Below are 19,288 nucleotides of genomic sequence, written 5' to 3'. Positions count from 1 at the left end.
GTTGTTTGAATACCTGAGATCATGAATATAGAACGCTCCTACTTTATTCCAGCTCCTCTGTCTCTTCTCTACTCTATTGTATGCTTATGCACATGTGTGCACACAAGTGCACATATGAACACACACTTAAGAAATACTTTAACATGTGAGAAAACTTTGGTTCTGTGTTCACAGAGCCCAGGCTCAGATATTCCAAAAGAGAAATGTGTTAGGAAAACGTCAGTCAGCATCTCCATGTATCTTGTTTCCATGATAAGAACTTATACATTAAACTATACATATTTTATTTAATACTGTTTTCCTTCAACATGCACCCCAGAAACCATACCAACCAAGATACACTCTTTTAACATTCTCAGAGACAGAAGCCTATACTCTATCCTGTATTCAAATCATCTCAATATCCCTTCTCCCATTTTCCAGATCTATAGAACAGAGCATAAATATTCTTCAACACTAGAGAGGTTTCTTCTTTTCTTAAATAACATAAGAAAATGACTGATGATATTTCTCGTGGCAACAATTTATGTGTGCTTTTCTTGAGCTATTGCTGAGAAAATCCATCTTACCTATTCAAGTGGTCTGTACCTGATAAAGTTTAATTAAAATGCTGGAGACTTCAGGAGGAAATTTTACAAAATAACGTATCTAAAATAAAAAAACATGTTTGCATAAAAAGAACTTACCCTGTATGCTGACCTCCCTCTTTTTAAAAGCTTGCATTCATATTCCATGCAATTTTTTTTCAAGGTCTCTTTCTTCTTGCAGTGGTGAGGGTGAAAATTCAATCTGTTGATAAGCTGATATCCAGGCAACATCATGTGATGAAACAAAGCGCTGGAGGAATTTGGCCTCATGCCTTTTTCTACTTCTGGACAACATTCAACTCCACAGTCTAATCTATTTTCTTCCAAATTTTGTGTCTAATCAAGTATCAGCTTCTAAATTTATCACATCTCTGTTATATGAAGACATAGGGGAGGAAACTGCAAGGAGAAAGACTGAATGTTAAATATCAAGTAATCCATTGGAACAATAGGCCATGGCATGAATTGTTCCCAGAGTAGGAGTCGGTAGCCCCCATGCCCATTGCTCTGAATGACAAAGGAACCGAAATATAGAGGTACAGGCATGGATTTGACTGTGGTAACCTATGCAATTGTCACATAATTCAAGGTACTATTCCTTTCCAAATTTTCAGAGGAGTGTGATATTTTCCATATTTGATTTTTGATAAAAGCTACATGAATCTATGGCACAAAATTCTTGCCACGCTGATGTCATCAGCATAAGTCTCACATTTTAACCTGATTCATGAGAGCAATCTCATCCTTTCCTCTGGGCTAGCATTATTATTGCAGACTTCCTTCATTTCTTAAGAATCCTCTCTCCGAATGCCAGCTTTATCTGCAAAGATAAAAAGCCCTTAGAGAAAATAGAAGAAAAAATGCCTAAAGAAGACCACAAATTAAAAATTCTTGGAAGGCTAAGAGGAAGAAAAACACAGAGAGATAAGAGTTATAAATTGTAAAGCTTAAAGAAGAAAGAACGGGCTCAACAGACACAAAAAGTTTGCATTTAAAAAATTATTTCCATGCAAATCTTCTGGGGCATAAGCATGGCACAAACAAGAGTCTATAAATGCCAGTGAGTATCACAACACCTCTCACTGGATCTGAGAGGCTGGCGATTCTCCACTGAGAGATAAAGAAAAGTTAAATGCAGAGCTGACATTGTCAATTGAGTCTTCTTTGAATGTTTTTCCGGGATATGATGAAATGCCTTCTGGGGCAATACACATAGCTGACTGTTACCCACACATGTTGATTCACAGCAGTGTGCATTAGTACCTGCCCAGTCGGAAAAACAGAAACAGACCTGGGTGTTCAATAGACAGAGACTTGGATGTGCAGAATTTGTTACAAAAGTATTGAAATGGGCTAGAGGAGCAACACAAGAAAGGTCAGCTGATCCAAAGACTGGCAATTACACTCAAATATGATCACACACATAGCTGGAACACGAAAGGGAAAATGACTTTACCCAGAGTCTATGACCACTGTGCCCCTGAGGCCACTGCTACTGGGACACTACTGCCTGAGCAGCAACTCAGGACGCGCCCGTCGCCAGCCACCCTTGCTTCTGTGTTCTTTCCAGAACCGCTAATGTCACAGTTGTGATGACCACTGTCACTGCCCCGCTGCTGCTCTTGCTGGTGTGCTTGCTGATGCTGCAATGCCACAGATCCAGGCTGAAACCATGAACATGGCTTCTCCTTGTACCCAGGCTTCCATTTCGTACCTCCCATTGGGCGCCCGCTGGTAAGGAATTCTGTAAAATACATCCTGCTGCTTTCCCACTACTGTGCCGATAAGAAGGTTAAATACAAAGCTGAGAGACAATGGACACCATCCAACACATGGGGATACCATCAACAAAAATCTGACAGGTGCCTCTGGGACCTATGAAGTCAGCCAGAAGATCAAAGGACTTAAACACACAGTTAATGTTTGTTTATACCACTGAAGTTTGGAATTTTACAAGAAAAGACAAAATAAAAGATAATTAACTAGCTCTAAAGATGGTGTCAAAGAATGAGATATACATTTTTGGACAATATCTTAAGACTTAATAATGATAAAAACAATATATATTATCAGTTTGGGACAAAAGAAATTGCTTTCACAAAGAGTTGCTAGCTAGACTTTTCAAAATAATTTAAAACTGAAAAAAAAAAAAGAATAGAAACACCCATCACCTAATTACTATAGAGAATATATTAACTATTACTAAAAAAAAGGTGCATACTATTTCATAGCTGAAATATTGGCAAAGCAATGGGTTACAATGCTTAAGATATTGGTATAGCTACTTTTCTATTTTGTTGTTTTTGCTTTTGTTTTTCTCTATTGATTTTTAGAGACAGAGGGAGGGAGAAGGAGAGAAAGATAGAAACAGGGAGAGGGAGAAAGAGATAGTAACATCAATGAGAGAAAACAACGATTAGCTGCCTCCTGCATGCCCCCCACTGGGGATCAGGCCCACAACCTGGGCATGTGCCCTGACCTGGAATCAAACTGGCGACCTCTTGGTGCATGGGTCGACGCTCAACCCCGAGCCACACCAGCTGGGCAGTACAGCTACTTTTCAAACATGGGTAATAAAATACTTCCATAGAATAGCAGGGTAAAGAGCAAGTGAGGAAGAAGGACCCGTGATTGGAATTCCAGATGAAGTTAAACCCTAACTCAAAGAATCCAATCTTTAGAACAAGAGGCAGAGTATTACCATACATCATGGAGATAAATACTTCCCTTGAAAATCATGAGCCCAATGAAAAAGGGGAAGGGATCGAGATTACAGATAGGTAGTTCCGAGAGAGTCGTGGGGATGTAAAGCACAGCACAGGGAATATAGCCAATAATGCTGTAATAACTATGCAGGGTGCAGGTGGGTACTGGAAACATCCGGGGGAACATTTTGTAAAGTCTAAGATTGCATAACCACTATGCTGTACACCTGAAACTAATAAAAAAAATAATATTGAATGTAAACTGTAATTGAGTAATAAAATGAAAACAAAAACAAAAGCAACAACAACAAAAAACATAAGCCCAAGAGGAAATTAGCTGCTTCTATCCTTCTCCAGGGTCTCCTGAGCTTCAGAACTCTCATGGGAATATGACTGCCCCCAGCCCTCAGAGGGCTCCAATGAACAATAAATAATGAAGTGAAGAAAGTGTCCCTTTGCCACTCTGTGTTGCTGTTTATTACTTTGATTCCTGGATGTCTCCACTTAGAGCCGTACACAGTCCTTTTTGGATTCTGCTTTCTCATAGGTCTACATAGTCCGTTGGGCTTGATCTTGTTTGATGGAAGGTTAGAGTAGGGGTTGGTTAGTCTTCTATTATTCTGTTTCTTTTTCCTCCAGTCTCTTCACAGAAAACGCCTATTTTTCCAAGATTTTGAAACAAAAGTTCTCACATATGCAAATACACTAGGGATCACTAGTCTCAAAAACAAGAAAATGTAGAGCCCAGTTTGGCCTCTAAGAGCCACTTTCAGTGAGTGGAAACTATTTTGGACACTTAGAATCAGTGATGATCAGCAAAGAAAAAGCTGGATATGGTCGTATACAGGGGTGGGCAAAAGTAGGTTTATAATTATTTGTATGGAAAATAATACAATAATAAATAATAACACAAGAATAAGCTGTGTTTCACATACTCAAAGCTGTTAACCGGCTTTTGTGCACCCCTGTGTATGGTAAGGACTTTAGAAAAATAGATCTCAACAAAGATCAGGATTTCAAAATCTCTAAACTGGAGTATAACTAAGGAGGAAATAAATGTCCAGGGGGTTAATTTTTGACTCTATAATCCCACATAAACTCTATGGAAGAAAGAGGTACAATATCTAAAGGAACTTAAATAGATTCACTGGGAGTTCACATATCATTCTAGAATTGAGGCCAGTGTATTTTTTAAAATTACAAGAATTTAGGGGGAAAAAAAGGTATTTTTCATTAGAAATTAACGACAGTCTTCTAAAAACAGGTCCTATGCATAGCTATTAAGTAGTAGAGCCAGGACTCAAACCCATGGTTACCTGAAGTCCGTGATTTCTCCTTTTGGTCTCTGGAACTAAAAGGGAACTCAAGCAACAGACACATTGCTGTGATGAAAAATTATCTCTCCTATGCAACTATCATTCACAGACAAAATTCATAATCTTGAATGTGTATGACCTTGAGGTATGTTTTGTTCCCATCTGGAATACTGATTGGGTAAAGGGGAGGTTTTAGTTTCACAAAGACTTATGGTCATCATTCTGAAACAGAATATTAGTCATTAATCAAGCAGGATATTAGCAAGATACCAAGTCACTAACCTAATAAGGCTCCTGGGAAGGCTCCATGCAAATGGACATCTGGCAGGCCAGTCCCAGCAGTCCTCAAAGCTGCCCAGACATTTTCACATCCACAGAGGATATGGCTCTGAAGCATGGGTCCTTGCCCATAAAAATATTTTCCAAATGTATTCTGATATTTTTAAAAGGGGACTGAATAAAAATACCATCTTCCACTAGACAATGGATTAGCAATGCCACGTTAACCATACAGTACTATGAAGTACGTACTATGACTATCTCTGTTCTGTTTATGAGGAAATTGAGGCAAAAAGAGGTTAAATGACTTACACATATCCCCATTACCGGGAAATGGTAGAACTGGAACCTAGATTCAGGAATTCTCTTTCCAGCATCTGTGCTTCTGGTGACACCAGTTTATCTCTGAAAAGAGGAATCAATGGAAAGGGCTTTTCTTATCTCCTCTTCCCTTTTGCATAGGAATCTCACTTTTGTATTTCTTTGGCTCAGATGTGGTAAGGAGACAGCGAGGGTCATGAGAACCCATGAAGGATAGACAAATAGATAAGGTTCAGGAAGTAACTTCTGCTGCACATGGAATATTTCAAGGAAGATTCTCTGAAGGGAATGAAGCTTTGTACCCATCAGTGTGGTTATGGGGACCATGGTTCCCCAGAAGGACATCCTAAATGCTTGGGTATCTGATGAATTGGCAGGTTATGCTGACTGAATGAGACAGTGAAGTCACAAATAACAATAAAATACATAACATCTTGTCACTAACCAGAAATAATTCTTAAAATTGTCATATATGTTCGCTTATGTTATAAAAACATAAATCATTCTAGGTTTCAATGTTGACATACGTCACGTAGGACATAGATGCCAAACACACCATGGTTTAAACAAATAGGACTTATTCTTGTCACTTTACAAAAGTGAAGCAAGATGGTAGTGGCATTGGGTCAGTGATCGCAGGCTGGTGTCTGTGATTCTCTTAGTCTTCTCCTTGTGGTCATGAGCTGGCTACTTCAATTAAAGTCACGATGTGACTACTGAGCCAAGAGTTTATCTTCATGCCCCTTTCCCTTATTAGAGAGGAAAACTCTCTTCCAGAAGTTACTAACTGATTTTAACTAATGTTTCATAAGCCAGGTATATCAGTTAGTCATTGCTATTACTGCTGAACAAACAACCACAAATTATCTCATGGACAAACAGCAATACACATTGACTTCTCTCTCATTTATCTTCAGGCCCTGCTATAGGCTGCAAGTTGGCAGGTCAGCCAGGAAAGCTGTATCCCTCATTCTTACGAGACCTGGGCTACCCAAGGGCACATGTGACTGTGGTCAAGGTCAGAAGCTCCCTGAGAGGGAAGCTTCCACTTGGGTTTGGCACACTCCTACTTCCACTGCCTTCCAAGTCCAAAATTGAGGGGGCAGGAAAGAATATTCTTCTCGGGGAGGTCACAGGGACAGAGTAAATATTTGCTGGAAGGCAATATAATCTGCCACAAAAGGACTAGATTTAGGCCAATTCCTAGACCAAGGGCAGGGTCGACCTTCCAGGAAGTTAATACGTACCCAGTCTGAAATGTGGAGAGCCGTGTCCAGAAGAAAAGAGGTAAACGGCTTCAGATAGGTAAGGAACAGTGTGGGGATTTTATCCAGAAGGAATTTTGATATATTTCTATTTACTTCTTAAGCTGTCAAAACATTAAGATGTAGTGTATTTAAGCAGATAATTGTCTTTTTATGCTTCACACCTCAAGGGACAGGGAATAAGATGAGGAAGAAAACTATTATTTATTATGTGTCTAATATGTGCTAGAAACTGTGCTAAGAACTTAAAGTAGACTATTTTATTTATTTTTAACAAAGTTTTCAGAAAATGTTATAACAGTTTTATGAAGAAAAAAATTGGGCTTTGAGAGGTAACTTGACAAGGTATATATATTATATAAGATAGAACCAAGATTTATTTATTTATTTATTTAAATTATTTTATTTTATTATTTATTTTTCTTAGTTACAGATGTTTCTCCTTTTTTCCCCACTGATTCCCCCCTTATCCCCCTCCCTGCCCTGTCCCCGCTTTGTTGTCCATGTCCCTTGTTCATGCATACATGCATAAAAGTTCTGTGGTTTATCTCTTCCCCTACCACCCCCACCTTTGGATATTGTCAGTCTGTACCCCACTTCCATGTCTCTGGGACTACCCCATTCCTCAGACTGTTATGTTTATTATATTCCACAAATAAGTAAGATCATATGATACTTGTCTTTCTCCGTTTGGCTTATTTTGCTTAGGATAATACTTTCCAGATTACTCCATGTCATCTCAAAGGATAAGAGATCTTTCTTTCTTACAGCTGCATAGTACTCCATTGTGTATATGTACCACAGCTTTGTTATCCATTACTCTACTGATGGACATTTGGGCTGTTTCCAGATCTTAGCTATTGTAAACAGTGCTGCTACAAACATGGGGGTACATATATTCTTTCTGATTAGTGTTTCAGGCTTCTTAGGGTATATTCCTAAAAGTGGGATCACTGGGTCAAATGGCAGTTCAATTTTTAAATTTTTTGAGGTAACACTATATTGTTTTCCATGGTGGCTGCACTAGTCTGCATTTCCACCAGCAGTATACAAGTATCTCTTTTCTCCACACCCTCGCCAACACTTGTTGTTTGATGATTTGTTGATGGCGGCCATTCTGACAGGTGTGAGGTGATACCTCATTGTTGTTTTAATTTGCATCTCTCTGATGATTAGTGATGTTGAGCATTTCTTCATATGTCTCTTAGCCATTTGTATGTCCTGTTTGGAGATGTGTCTATTTAGTTTCTCCACCCATTTTTTAATTGGGTTCTTTGTCTTCTTTTTGTTGAGTTGTGTAAACACTCTATATATATTGGAAATTAACCCCTTATCTGATATATCATTGGCAATGATGTTCTCCCATACAGTAGGTTGCCTTTTCATTTTGATGATTGTATCTTTTGCTGTGCAGAAGCTTTTGAGTTTGATGTAGTCCCATGTGTTCATTTTCTCCTTTGTTTCTGTTGCCTTAGGTGATGTATTAGTGAAAATTCTGCTGCTTATGATGTCTGAAATTTTTTTGCCTACATTTTCTTCTAGGATTTTTATGGATTCATGAGTCACATTTAAGTCTTTTATCCATTTTGAGTTTATTCTTGTGTACGGTGTAAGTTGATGGTCTAGTTTCATTTTTTTGCATGTAGCTGTCCAATTTTCTCAACATCATTTATTAAAGAGGCTGTGTTTACTTCAAGTATGCTCTTGCCACCTTTGTCAAATAGTAATTGAGCATATTGCCTTGGGTCCATTTCTGAGTTCTCTGTTCTGTTCCACTGGTCTATATGCCTGTTCCTGTGCCAGTACCAGGATGTTATGATTACAGTGGCTTTGTAGTATAACCTGAAATCTGGTAATGTGATCCCTCCAAATTTGTTCTTTCTTTTTCAAGACTGCTGTGGCTATTCGAGGTCTTTTTTGGTTCCATATGAACTTTGTTCTAGTTCTGTGAAGTATGTCATTGGTATTTTAATGGGGATTGCATTGAATATATAGATTGCTTTGGGTAGTATGGACACCTTAATGATGTTGATTCTTCCAATCCAGGAACAAGGTGTGTGCTTCCACTTTTTTATATCTCCTTCTATTTCTTTTTTCAATGACTGTAGTTTACTGCGAATAGGTTTTTTATTTTACTTACTTATTGATTGATTGATTGATTGATTAAGTTTATTCCTAGGTGTCTTAATTTTTTTGCCGTGATGGTAAATGGGGTTATTGTGTTCTCATTTTCATTGGTTTTAAGGTATATTTTGATTTCTTTCTTAATTTCACTGTTAATCCATTCATTGTTTAGTAACATGTTATTTAGCCTTTATGTCTTTGTGTTTTTTCAGTTTTGTTTTGTTTTTCTTGTGATTGATTTCTAATTTCTAACCATTATGGTCAGAGAAAATGCTTGATATGATTTCAATCTTTTTAAATTTATTGTGATTTGTTTTGTGTTCTAACCTGTGGTCTATGCTAGGAAGTGTTTCAGGGGCACTAGAAAAGAATGTATATTCTGCTACTTTGGGGTGAAATGCCCTGCAGATATTAATTGAGTTCATCTGAACTACTATGTCATTTAAGGCCAGTGTTTTCTTGCTGATCTTCTGTCTGGAATATCTATCTATTGATGTCAATGGGGCACTAAAATTCCCTATTATGACTGTATCACTATTGATCTCTCCTTTTATGTCCCTCAAGATTTGCTATATATATTTAGGTGCTCCTTTGATGGGTACATAAATGTTTACAAGGGTTATATCCTCTTTTTGGAGTGATCCCTTTAACTTTATGTATTGTCTTTCTTTGTCTCCTAATATAGTCTGTTTAAAAGTCTATTTTGTCAGATATCAGTATTGCTAGCTCAACTTTTTTTTCATTTCCATTTTCATAAAATTTATTTTTCCATCCCTTTGCTTTTAGTCTATGTGTATCTTTCATTCTGATGTGAGTCTGTTGTAGACAGTATATATATATAGGTCCTGTTCTCTTATCCATTCAGCTATCCTCTCTGTTTAATTGGAGCATTTAAGCCATTTGCATTTAAAGTCACTACTGATAGGTTCTAACTTATTTCCATTTTATTGTTTTAACTATGATTCTCTGGGTTTTTTTTTTCTTTTTTCTTCTTCTTCTTAAAGAAAACTTATGAACAGTTCCTGTAATACTGGTTTGGTGGTAATGAACTCATTTGTTTCTTGTCTGGGAAGCTCTTTATTTCCCCTTCTGTTTTAAATGATAGCCTTGCTAAGTAAAGTAGTCTTGGTTGTAGGCCCTTGCTTTTCATCACTTTGACAATTTCATGCCAATGTCTTCTGACCTGAAATGTTTTTGTTGAGAAATCAGGTGACAATCTTATGGGAGCTCCATTGTAGATAACTAAGTGACTTTCTTTTGCAGCTTTTAAGATTCTTTCTTTGTCTTTATCCTTTGCCATTTTAATCATGATGTGTCCTACAGTGGGCCTCTTTGTGTTTATCTTGTTTGGAACTCCTGAGCTTCCTGGGCTTGTGTGTCTTTTTTCTTCACTTATTTAGGGAAGTTGTCAGCCATTATATCTTCAAATTGGTTCTCGGTCCCTTGTTCTCTCCGTCCCCTTTCTGGTATCCCTGTGATATGGATGTTGTTATACTACATGTGCCAGAGAAACCTTAAGCTTCTCAGTTTCTAAATTCTTTTTTTCTTATTCTTTTTTTGCTGCTCTGATGGGGTGTTTTCTGCTACTTTGTCTTCCAAATTGCTGATTTAATCATCTGCTTCATCTAAACTATTGTTTATTCCTCTCATGTATTTTTTATTTCAGACATTGTATTCTTTATTTCTGATGGTCTTTTTAAATGATCTCTATGTCCTTTTTATGCTTGCTATTTCTTTGCTGAAGTTCTCACTAAGTTCCTTGAACATCCTTATAACCATTTTTTTTTTTTTAACACTATCTGGTAAATGTCCTTCCTCTATTTTATTTAGCCCTTTTTTGAATATTTCTTCCATTCTTTCATTTGTGGCATGTTTCTTTGTTTCCCCATTTTTAGCTGCTGCTTTGTGTTTGTTGCTATGTACTAGGTAGATCTGCTATGTTCCTCAGTCTTGGTAAGGTGACCTTATATAGTAGGTGTCTTGTGGTGGCCAGTCATGCAGTCTCCTTGGTCACCTGAGCTGGGTACTCCAGGAATGTCCCTTGTGTGGGTTATGTGAGCTTCCCTGTTGTTGTTGAGTCTTGATTGCTGTTGGCCTGTTTGTGCATAGGATTGGCCCTCAGGCTGGCTGACTCAAGATAGATCCTGACCACAGTGTATGAAATGTGTGCAGGTGCTGACCACACAAAGTGGAATTTGCCTCAACAGGGTCTGGTGCCTGCTGAGATCTCCTTTTGGATATGCCACTTGGGAAACTAATTGGATCCTGCTCTGATATTGTATGAATCTGGCCTCTTGGTGTTTTTGTTCTGAGGCCTCTTGTGTTGGATTCTGATGCAGGTCAATGTCAGACACTGCCTGAAACTAAAACTTATTTTCTATCTATTGTACCTTGCTTTCTTTAGTATATTTTGTTCAATTTGTTAAAGTATTATTTCTAGAATATCCTATGTAGACTCTCATAGAAGAAACTTAATTATCTTCAAACAGGATAGTTCTTTATATGTGTGAAATTTACAATTCTATCTCTCTAAGTCATTTTCTCTCCAGATTAAAAATATTTTCTTCAGTAATTTATTTTATTATATGTATAAGCTCTGTAATAATTCCATTTTTCAGAAGACCCCCTCTCCCACAGGTAATCATATGTAGAAGAACTCTTAATCAAAACAATCAAGACCGTCGACAAAAATGTTTCCCAGAATCACTATTAATGGCCCAAGGAAACTCCCTTGCAACCCAAATTGTAGATGTAGTACAGATGCTCCTCAACTTATGAGGGGTTACTTCTGGATAATCTGATTGTTAATCAAAATATTGTTAAGGAAGAAATGCATTTGATATATGTAACCTACTGAACATTATAGCTTAGCCTACCCTACTTTAAACACACTCAGAATACTTACACTAGACTATAGTTGGGCAAAATTATCTAACACAATGAGCACACAGTAGAATATGGATTACTCACTCTCATGATTGCATGGATGACTAGGAAGTATGGCTTGCTGCCACTGCTTAGCAGCACAGAAGTATCATGTAGCATATGGCTAGTCCAGGAAAAGATAGAAATTCAAAATACAGTTTGTATTGAATATTTATTGCTTTCACACCATCATAAAGTCCACAAATTGCTACTTAAACCATTGTAAATCAGGAACCACCTGTAAATTAAAATCCATTTTGCAATTGAATTCCCCACTAGGCTGTTGCTTATTTTCCTTTTTTTCCCCCACTTTTGGTGGGTGTTCTTCTCGTATTGTATCTTTTAATTGGGTCCTTCAAATTTTTATAAGTTATGCAATATAAACCCAAAGAAGAGTAGCTTAATGAGACACAGCTTTATTTTTCTCACAGGTAATAAGAAAGGGCCTTTCACCCTTGCTTACCTTTCTGTGTTACTGCATTTAGACCTAGTAATTCTATTCCAAAGAGCTTACCTGGTGATGCTAACCTGAAAATCTTTTATGATGTTACCTCTTGTAGTTGCCCCTCTATCTTCTTTCCAACACTATGCTCCTTAACTATTTTTACAATCATTAAAACTCTGGCTTCCTGCTTCATCCAGTGTTGGAGGTTTTGCCTTGTGGACATCATCTTCAACCCTTCCAAATGCACAGGTACTGTTACTATCTCTGATTTGACAGTTTGTCCATACTTGTGAACCAGACTCCCTAGTTATTTTGAGATCAAGTTAGAGACAGTAAAACCCAGAGATGAAAATCTCAGATTCTTGAATCAGAAAAACCTGAGTTTGCAGAATGGCTCCACAATAGTCTATCTGCACAAAACTAGGGTTGTTTTGAGCATTAAATTAGATAATGAAGCTTGAGATATAGCTGATGCTTGATCCATGGTAAATTTGCATAGTGATTATGTGTCAAGATCTTTACATGTATTATCTTGTCTAATCCTCACACCAACCCCATGAGCTAAGTACTATTAATCCTATTTGGTTGATAATCTGAGGCATAACAGGGTTTAATGGCTCAGTCCAGTCATATAGATATATAGTTATATAGCTATTAAGTGGTAGCCTCAGGATTTAAACAGATTGGCTAGTTCCAGGGTTTGTCCTGCTTACCACTATGGTATGCTGCCTCTCTATTGGTAGCTCCTACTGTGAGTGTTATTGCCCTTACCTTCATAACCTTGATAGAGAGGACATGGAAAAAAATGTAGAACCACCCCCCCCTTTTTTTTCTTACATGAGGTCATTCTTTTTTCTTTCTTTTAACACCAACTTACACTCTTCTTTTACCTCTCCTGTGCAGAGGATAAATCGTAGACTCTTCTTTCTGCCTTGTCACTCATGCCCACCCCCCCCCCTTCACTCTACCTCACTAGTCACTGCCTTTGTCAGTCTATGCCAGTCTCCATGTGGTTTCTAAACTCACTAACTCTCACTATGCGCTTATGGACTACCTTAGTTTGTCATCAGCTTTACAAAACACTTCTGCATGAACTAGACACCATGTGGATGACCAGAGTAGATGCTGTGATCTGAATGTTATACTTCTCTTTATATTTTCCTAAAAAGTGTTAATTCCCTAAGAAGTATAGTTAAAAAAATAAAAAAGGGCAGATATTTAAAGATCTGGATTGAGGGTGTGTTGTAATTTTAGAGTAGGCAAGGTACCTCACTGAACCAATATCCTTTGAGCAAAAACTGAAAGGAAGTTAAAAGTGAGCTAACCTTTTGTGATTGATATTAATGACAATCTCTTCTTCCTTTTTTATACACGGGCTCTTATGTTCTGAATCAATTTAGAAAAAGGAATGTCACACTTTATCCCTCCAATATTTTATTAACACCCCCAGCCATCTTTCACCTTCATTTAATCAGGAACTAAGACCTACAGAGTAAAGCTGTCTCCAATTCTTGATTTCAGCTGTCAAGTACTTCTTTCTTGGCACATAGTAGACACATAGAAAATATTTTTTAAATAAATCAATAGATTAACAAAGGCCACTAGCTAATAATAGAATGTAGAAACTGATTTTGCAGCCGCCAGATATATATTCCCTTTAACGGCATCATTTGAAGAATCCCTCATGCAAGACCTGAAGGCTGACTGGAGGAACAGCAGGTGGTGGGTTTGTCATTTGGAGCTGAAGTTCTCCCTATGCTGTGCCTTGAGAACTGCCTCTAGCGACATGGTCATAGAATAGCTCACTCCACGAGCTGCCCCTGTACTTGGGAATCATGTACTCAGACATTGATTCTGTGAGAATAGGAAGTGGAAAAATCAACCTTGAGGTATTTTTCCATTTAGCTTTTAATCTTCTGAGTGAGCTTTGCTGCTATTCACCACAAAACAAACAGCAAGCAGTTTTTCCCAGGGTCCCACATCTTGGGCGGGCTAAACGCAGAAGGCCCTTGCCAACGTTCCTGCACTGAGTGTAAAGGAAAGAAAACAGAAATTCACAGACCATGGAATTCTGACAGCGTGTAGGAAAAATTTCTGGGACATAATTTTTTCTTGGCTTAAAATATGCAAGTGTGGAAATCAAATATAACCTATGTTCGTAAAGATAGGTAATGAGCAAAAGAAACTTAGAAGATGAGTGACGTTATAGTTTATTGTCCCACCTGGGACACTTTGGACAGAGAAAAGGTCTCTACTGCTCATCACACTGGGAAAGCAGGCATACATCAAGACTTTCTCAGGCAAATCAGAAGATATGGTAAACCTCTGTAGAAGAAAAATACTGTGAAAAAAAGTATATGGAGAAGTATTGGTAAAATTTAGTACTCCTCCTCCTCACTACCACTTTACACACCTTTGATGCTGTCCATCCCTAATAATAGAATCACCACATCATAGAATTTTGAGTCTCAACTTTCAGATCATCTGTGTCCTTCTTCTCAAAAGATGGCCCACAGACCAGCAGCATTGGCATCATCTGGAAGCTGGTTTGAAATGCAGAGTTTCGGGCCCCGCTCAGAATCTGCGTTTCGACAAGATCCCAGGAGACTTGTACACGTATGAAAGCTTGAGGAGCACCATTTGCAGCCATTCTACTAATTCAGTAGCCCCTCAAATAATGTGCTTTTTGTTCACCATTGCCTTGTTATAACATGGATGAGAACTGGAACTTAACTCTGATTTTATTATTTGTTGTTTCACTTAAAATTACAAAACCTGTTGATGACATTATATGAAGACTTCTATAAAGGAACTGAGTATCAGGAAGGTTAAAGAGATTCATGTAAATCCACTAGTTATATATATTCAGGGCACTATCTCAAATCACTTTATCAACCTAGCTTTCCTTCCAACGTGCAATGGTTCTTTTCTGTCTAAAAACCCCAGATTTTGGCAGAGCAGACTGAATTCTAGTCCCGGTTTCACCTCAAAATTTGAAAAGTCACTGAATTTAGTTTCCTCATCAGTAAAATGAGTAACTGACTATATTAGTCACTAACTTTCTATTCAAGTTCCAGAGTTCATAATTCTGTGAATTGCCAAGCACCTGGGAAGCCTGAAGCTAAATAAGAAGAGTTGCAAAAAATCACTGTGGAGGACAAGTGTCCTGATTAATATCTTTCATGAGCAAGACCTGTTGTTAGCAAAGAGGAACCAGAGGGCATTTCGGGAGGTAGAATGGCAAAAGCAGCTGTTTGATTGGAGGAAGTATTCTGTGGGCAATGGAGAGAGATGGTGTGGAATGTTTAAGAAATGAAAAAAATATATAAGAAATCTTTAAGCCCTGGCCAGTTTGGCTCACCGGTTAGTGCATCGGCCTGCAGTCCAGAGAGATCCGGGTTCAGTTCCCGCTAAGGGCATGTACCTTGGTTGCAGTTTGTCCCCGGCCCTGGTTGGGTCGTGTGGGTGGCAACCACTCGATGTGTCCCTTTCACGTCGATGTTTCTCTCTCTCTCTCTCTCTCTCTCTCTCTCTCTCTCTCTCTCTCTCTCTTCCTATCTCTCCCTCCCACTCTATCTGAACAAAAAACAAACAAACAAACAAAATGTCCTCAGGTGAGGATAAAAAAAAAAGAAGAAATCTTTAAGCATGTTTATAGTAAATGGAGATCACGGCAAACAAAATAACTTCTAAGTTAAATTTTTTCTTCAATTGGAGGTAACTTATACATTCACTAGTTCTGAAACTTCCCCTTTTCAACCTTGGGAACCTATAACTATGGGCAGAGTGATGGTTAATTTAATGTGTCAACTTGGCTAAGCTATAGATAGAGTTTGGTCAAACACTAGTACAGATGTTGCTATGAAAGTATTTGTTAAATAAATGATTAACATTTACAATTAGGAGATGTTAAATATAACAGGTTATCCTCAGCGATGTGGGTGGATCTCTTCAAGACTGCAATATAGAAACCCTATCTGAGTTTCCAGTCTGCAGGTCTGCCCTGTAGTGTACGGACTCAAGAATCAACACCAGCTCTTGGCTCAATGTCCAGCTTACAAGTCTGCCCTACCGATTTCAGGCTTGCCAGCTCCCATACTGCATGAACTAATTTCTGAAAATAAGTCAATCTCTTCCTTTCTCTCTCTGTCTCTCTGTCTCTCTGTCTCTCTTTCCACATACACCCTACTGTCTTATTAGTTCTGTTTCTTAGGCAACATTGACAGACTTCTCTCAACCCTTATTTAACCAGAAGTGAATTGGCAGACAGCCCTTGGGTAATCAATTGTTAAGTATGAAAAGTACAAAATTCTTTGTTCCCAAGTTCTTTGCCTGAATAAGGCAGACTTCAGTTCTGACTCATCAAACTATCCTCAATGCCTAAGACTGTGCCTGGCAAAGTAAACATTGCCAGGTGCTCAATAAACATTTGTGAATGAATTCAATGACTTTAAAGAGAGTAATTTTTTATAGAAAGAGTTCAATTGAAAATCTAATGTAGTCTCTTAGTAAATTTTGAATTTTTGAAGTTTGGGAGGGAGAAATAGAATACCCAAATTTCCTCTTGATATCAATGTACCATAATAGTTAAGAACACAGACTTTGTTGCCAGAACGTCTAGGTTCTAATTCTAGCCCTGCCATTTGTATCTGTGTGACCTTAAGAAACTTACTTAAATTCTCTTAACCTCAGTTTATCTATATGAAAAAAAAAAAAAAAATAGAAGTGCGCCTGCCCTCAAAGGTTGAGTTAATACAAATAAAATATGGATGGTCCCTGACTTAAGCTGGTTCAATTTAGGATTTTTTTACTTTATGATGGTGCAAAAGCAATACCCATTCAGTAGAAACTAGACTTCAAATTTTGAATTTTGATCTTTTCTTTGGCTAACAATATGAGGTACGATACTCTCCTGTGGTGCTGGGCAGAGGTTGCGAGATGAGTTTGCCCATCTATAGGTTAATGTAAGTGTTCTGAGCACATATAAGGCAGGCTACAGTACGCTAAGATGTTCAGTAGGTTAGATGTATTCAATGCATGTTTGACCTACAACTTGTTCAACTTACAGTAGTTTTATCAGAATGTAACCTCATCCTAAGTTGAGGCTCATCTGTACCTAAAATAGTTCCTGGTATCTAGTAAGCACAACAAAGGTGTTGGCTGTTGTTGCTATCATCCCCTCCCATTCGGTGATGAATAGTCATTATCTGCAACTGTATTGAGTGCTAGATATTTTAAAAAGGCAAAAAGGCAGCCTTTGAGATGACAGATCAGACAAAATAAATGCAATGTGGTGAACATACAAAGAGGTGATGTGCTTGGGGACCGAATAGCCCATGAGGGTGGTAAGGAGAAGGTAAAATTTAAGCTAAATTTTGAAAAATGAGTAAGAGTTCACAAGACAAAGCAGTGGAAAGGGCATTTCTGGCGGAGGAGGCAACATATACAAAAGCATAACACATGGTTTGGGAAATGATGAGTTTGATTTGAACCTGAGGAATGTCCAGGAAGTACTCAGTAGGTAAAAGACAAGCAGGTATAGAGCTCTGGAGAAGGGAAAGACTGGAGGATTAATCTGGAAGTCACAGTGTCAACAAATTTGTCACAGTAGCTCTGGGCTGTGAGAGAACATGAGGGTCACCAAGGACCATGGCATTTAAGGAGCAGGTGGGAGGTGACGTAGTTGAGACAGAACTCATCAGAGGTATGGAAGAGACACAGAAGAGAATGGTAGGGTGGGAGCCAAGAAAGAAGAGCATCCCAAGGATAAAAGCATACTAATTTCCTTCTGCCACTATGGAATGTCTAAGGAATTTACTTAGTGTAGTGGTTTCGAGGGTCATGTACATGTAGCATGAGTCAGTACTTCATTCCTTCTCTGAGTGTGGCTGAATAATTTTCCACTGGGTGGACATTACACATTTTGTTTATCCACCTATCATTTGATGGTCATTGTTGTTTCCACTTTTTGGATGTCATGAGTAACGCTTCTATAGATATCCATGTACAAGTTTTTGCATGAACATATGTTTGTTTGTTTTTTTAATTGAATTTAATGTAATGATAATGGTTAACAAAATTATACAGTTTTCAGGTGCACAGTTCTACAACACATCATCTGTACACTGTATTGTGTGTTCACCACCCCAGGTCAAGTCTTTATCAATCACCATTTATTCCTCCGTACCCTCCTCCACCTCCCTCTCTCCCACTCCCCTCTGGTAATTTACCACACTGTTGTCTGTATCCATGCATTTCTCTCTTTTTCTTCTATTTTTCTCAGTCCCTTCACCACCCCCATCTCAGACCCCTACCTCTGACAATTGTCAACCTGCTCTCTATCTACGAGTCTGTCTCTATTTTGGTTGTTAGTTCATTTTGTTCATTAGATTTCATATATGAGTGCAATCATATGGTACTTGTCTTTCTCTGACTGGCTTACTTCATTTAACATAATGCTCTCTGGGTCCATCCATGCTGTTGCAAAGAGTAACATTTCCTTTGCATTCATCTTCAGATAGAGTGGGAAGGAGGGAGAAAGAGAGAGAAACATTGATGTGAGAGAGACACATCGACTGGCTACACCCACACAATCCCAACCAGGACCAGGGACAAACTGCAACCGAGGTATGTGCCCTTAGCAGGAACTGAACCTGGGTCTCTCTGGTACACGGGCTGAGCTCTAACCACTGAGCCAAACCGGCGAAAGCAACATTTCCTTTTGAATTGTTGAGTAGTATTTCACTGTGTAAATGTACCAAGCTTTTTTATCCATTCACCTATTCTCTTGGGTTCAACAATTGGATATTACCTAAATAACCTAAATAATATAATAAAATTCAACGTAACCATCAAAAAGAATGGCATAGAGTTGTATATGCTCATATGAATAGAAGAGTTAAATGAAAACACGAGGTACATTACAGAGTGTATTAAATAGACCCATTTTCTAATTAAAAGCAAACAAATAAATGTATAAATATGAAAAAAAGAATAAAGGGATGATAGGAGGAAAATGGTTGTTTCATTTTGAAATGCCTTGAAAACAGTCAAAAGGGGATATACCGGTTTGCTTGTGTTAAAAATAATACAATAGCTAAAACAATCTCACCAATTACATCACTTAAAAGTAATCTTATTTCACCTCTGGGGCATTTTCCATGAATGTACAATAAAGATAATTACCAGTAACTATGTGAATTTAGTCAAAATAGGAAGTATTTGCTGTTCTAGAACTTGTGTGGGCATAATTTTAAAATAACAAAAGAAAAACATCTGTTAATGTTCTTGAAGAATTTCTAGCACTTTCGGTTCCAGGATA

The sequence above is a fragment of the Molossus molossus genome, unplaced genomic scaffold (genome assembly GCF_014108415.1).
Source record: "Molossus molossus isolate mMolMol1 unplaced genomic scaffold, mMolMol1.p scaffold_m16_p_9, whole genome shotgun sequence".
NCBI lineage: Eukaryota > Metazoa > Chordata > Mammalia > Chiroptera > Molossidae > Molossus > Molossus molossus.
Note: the sequence above shows the minus strand (reverse complement) of the source record.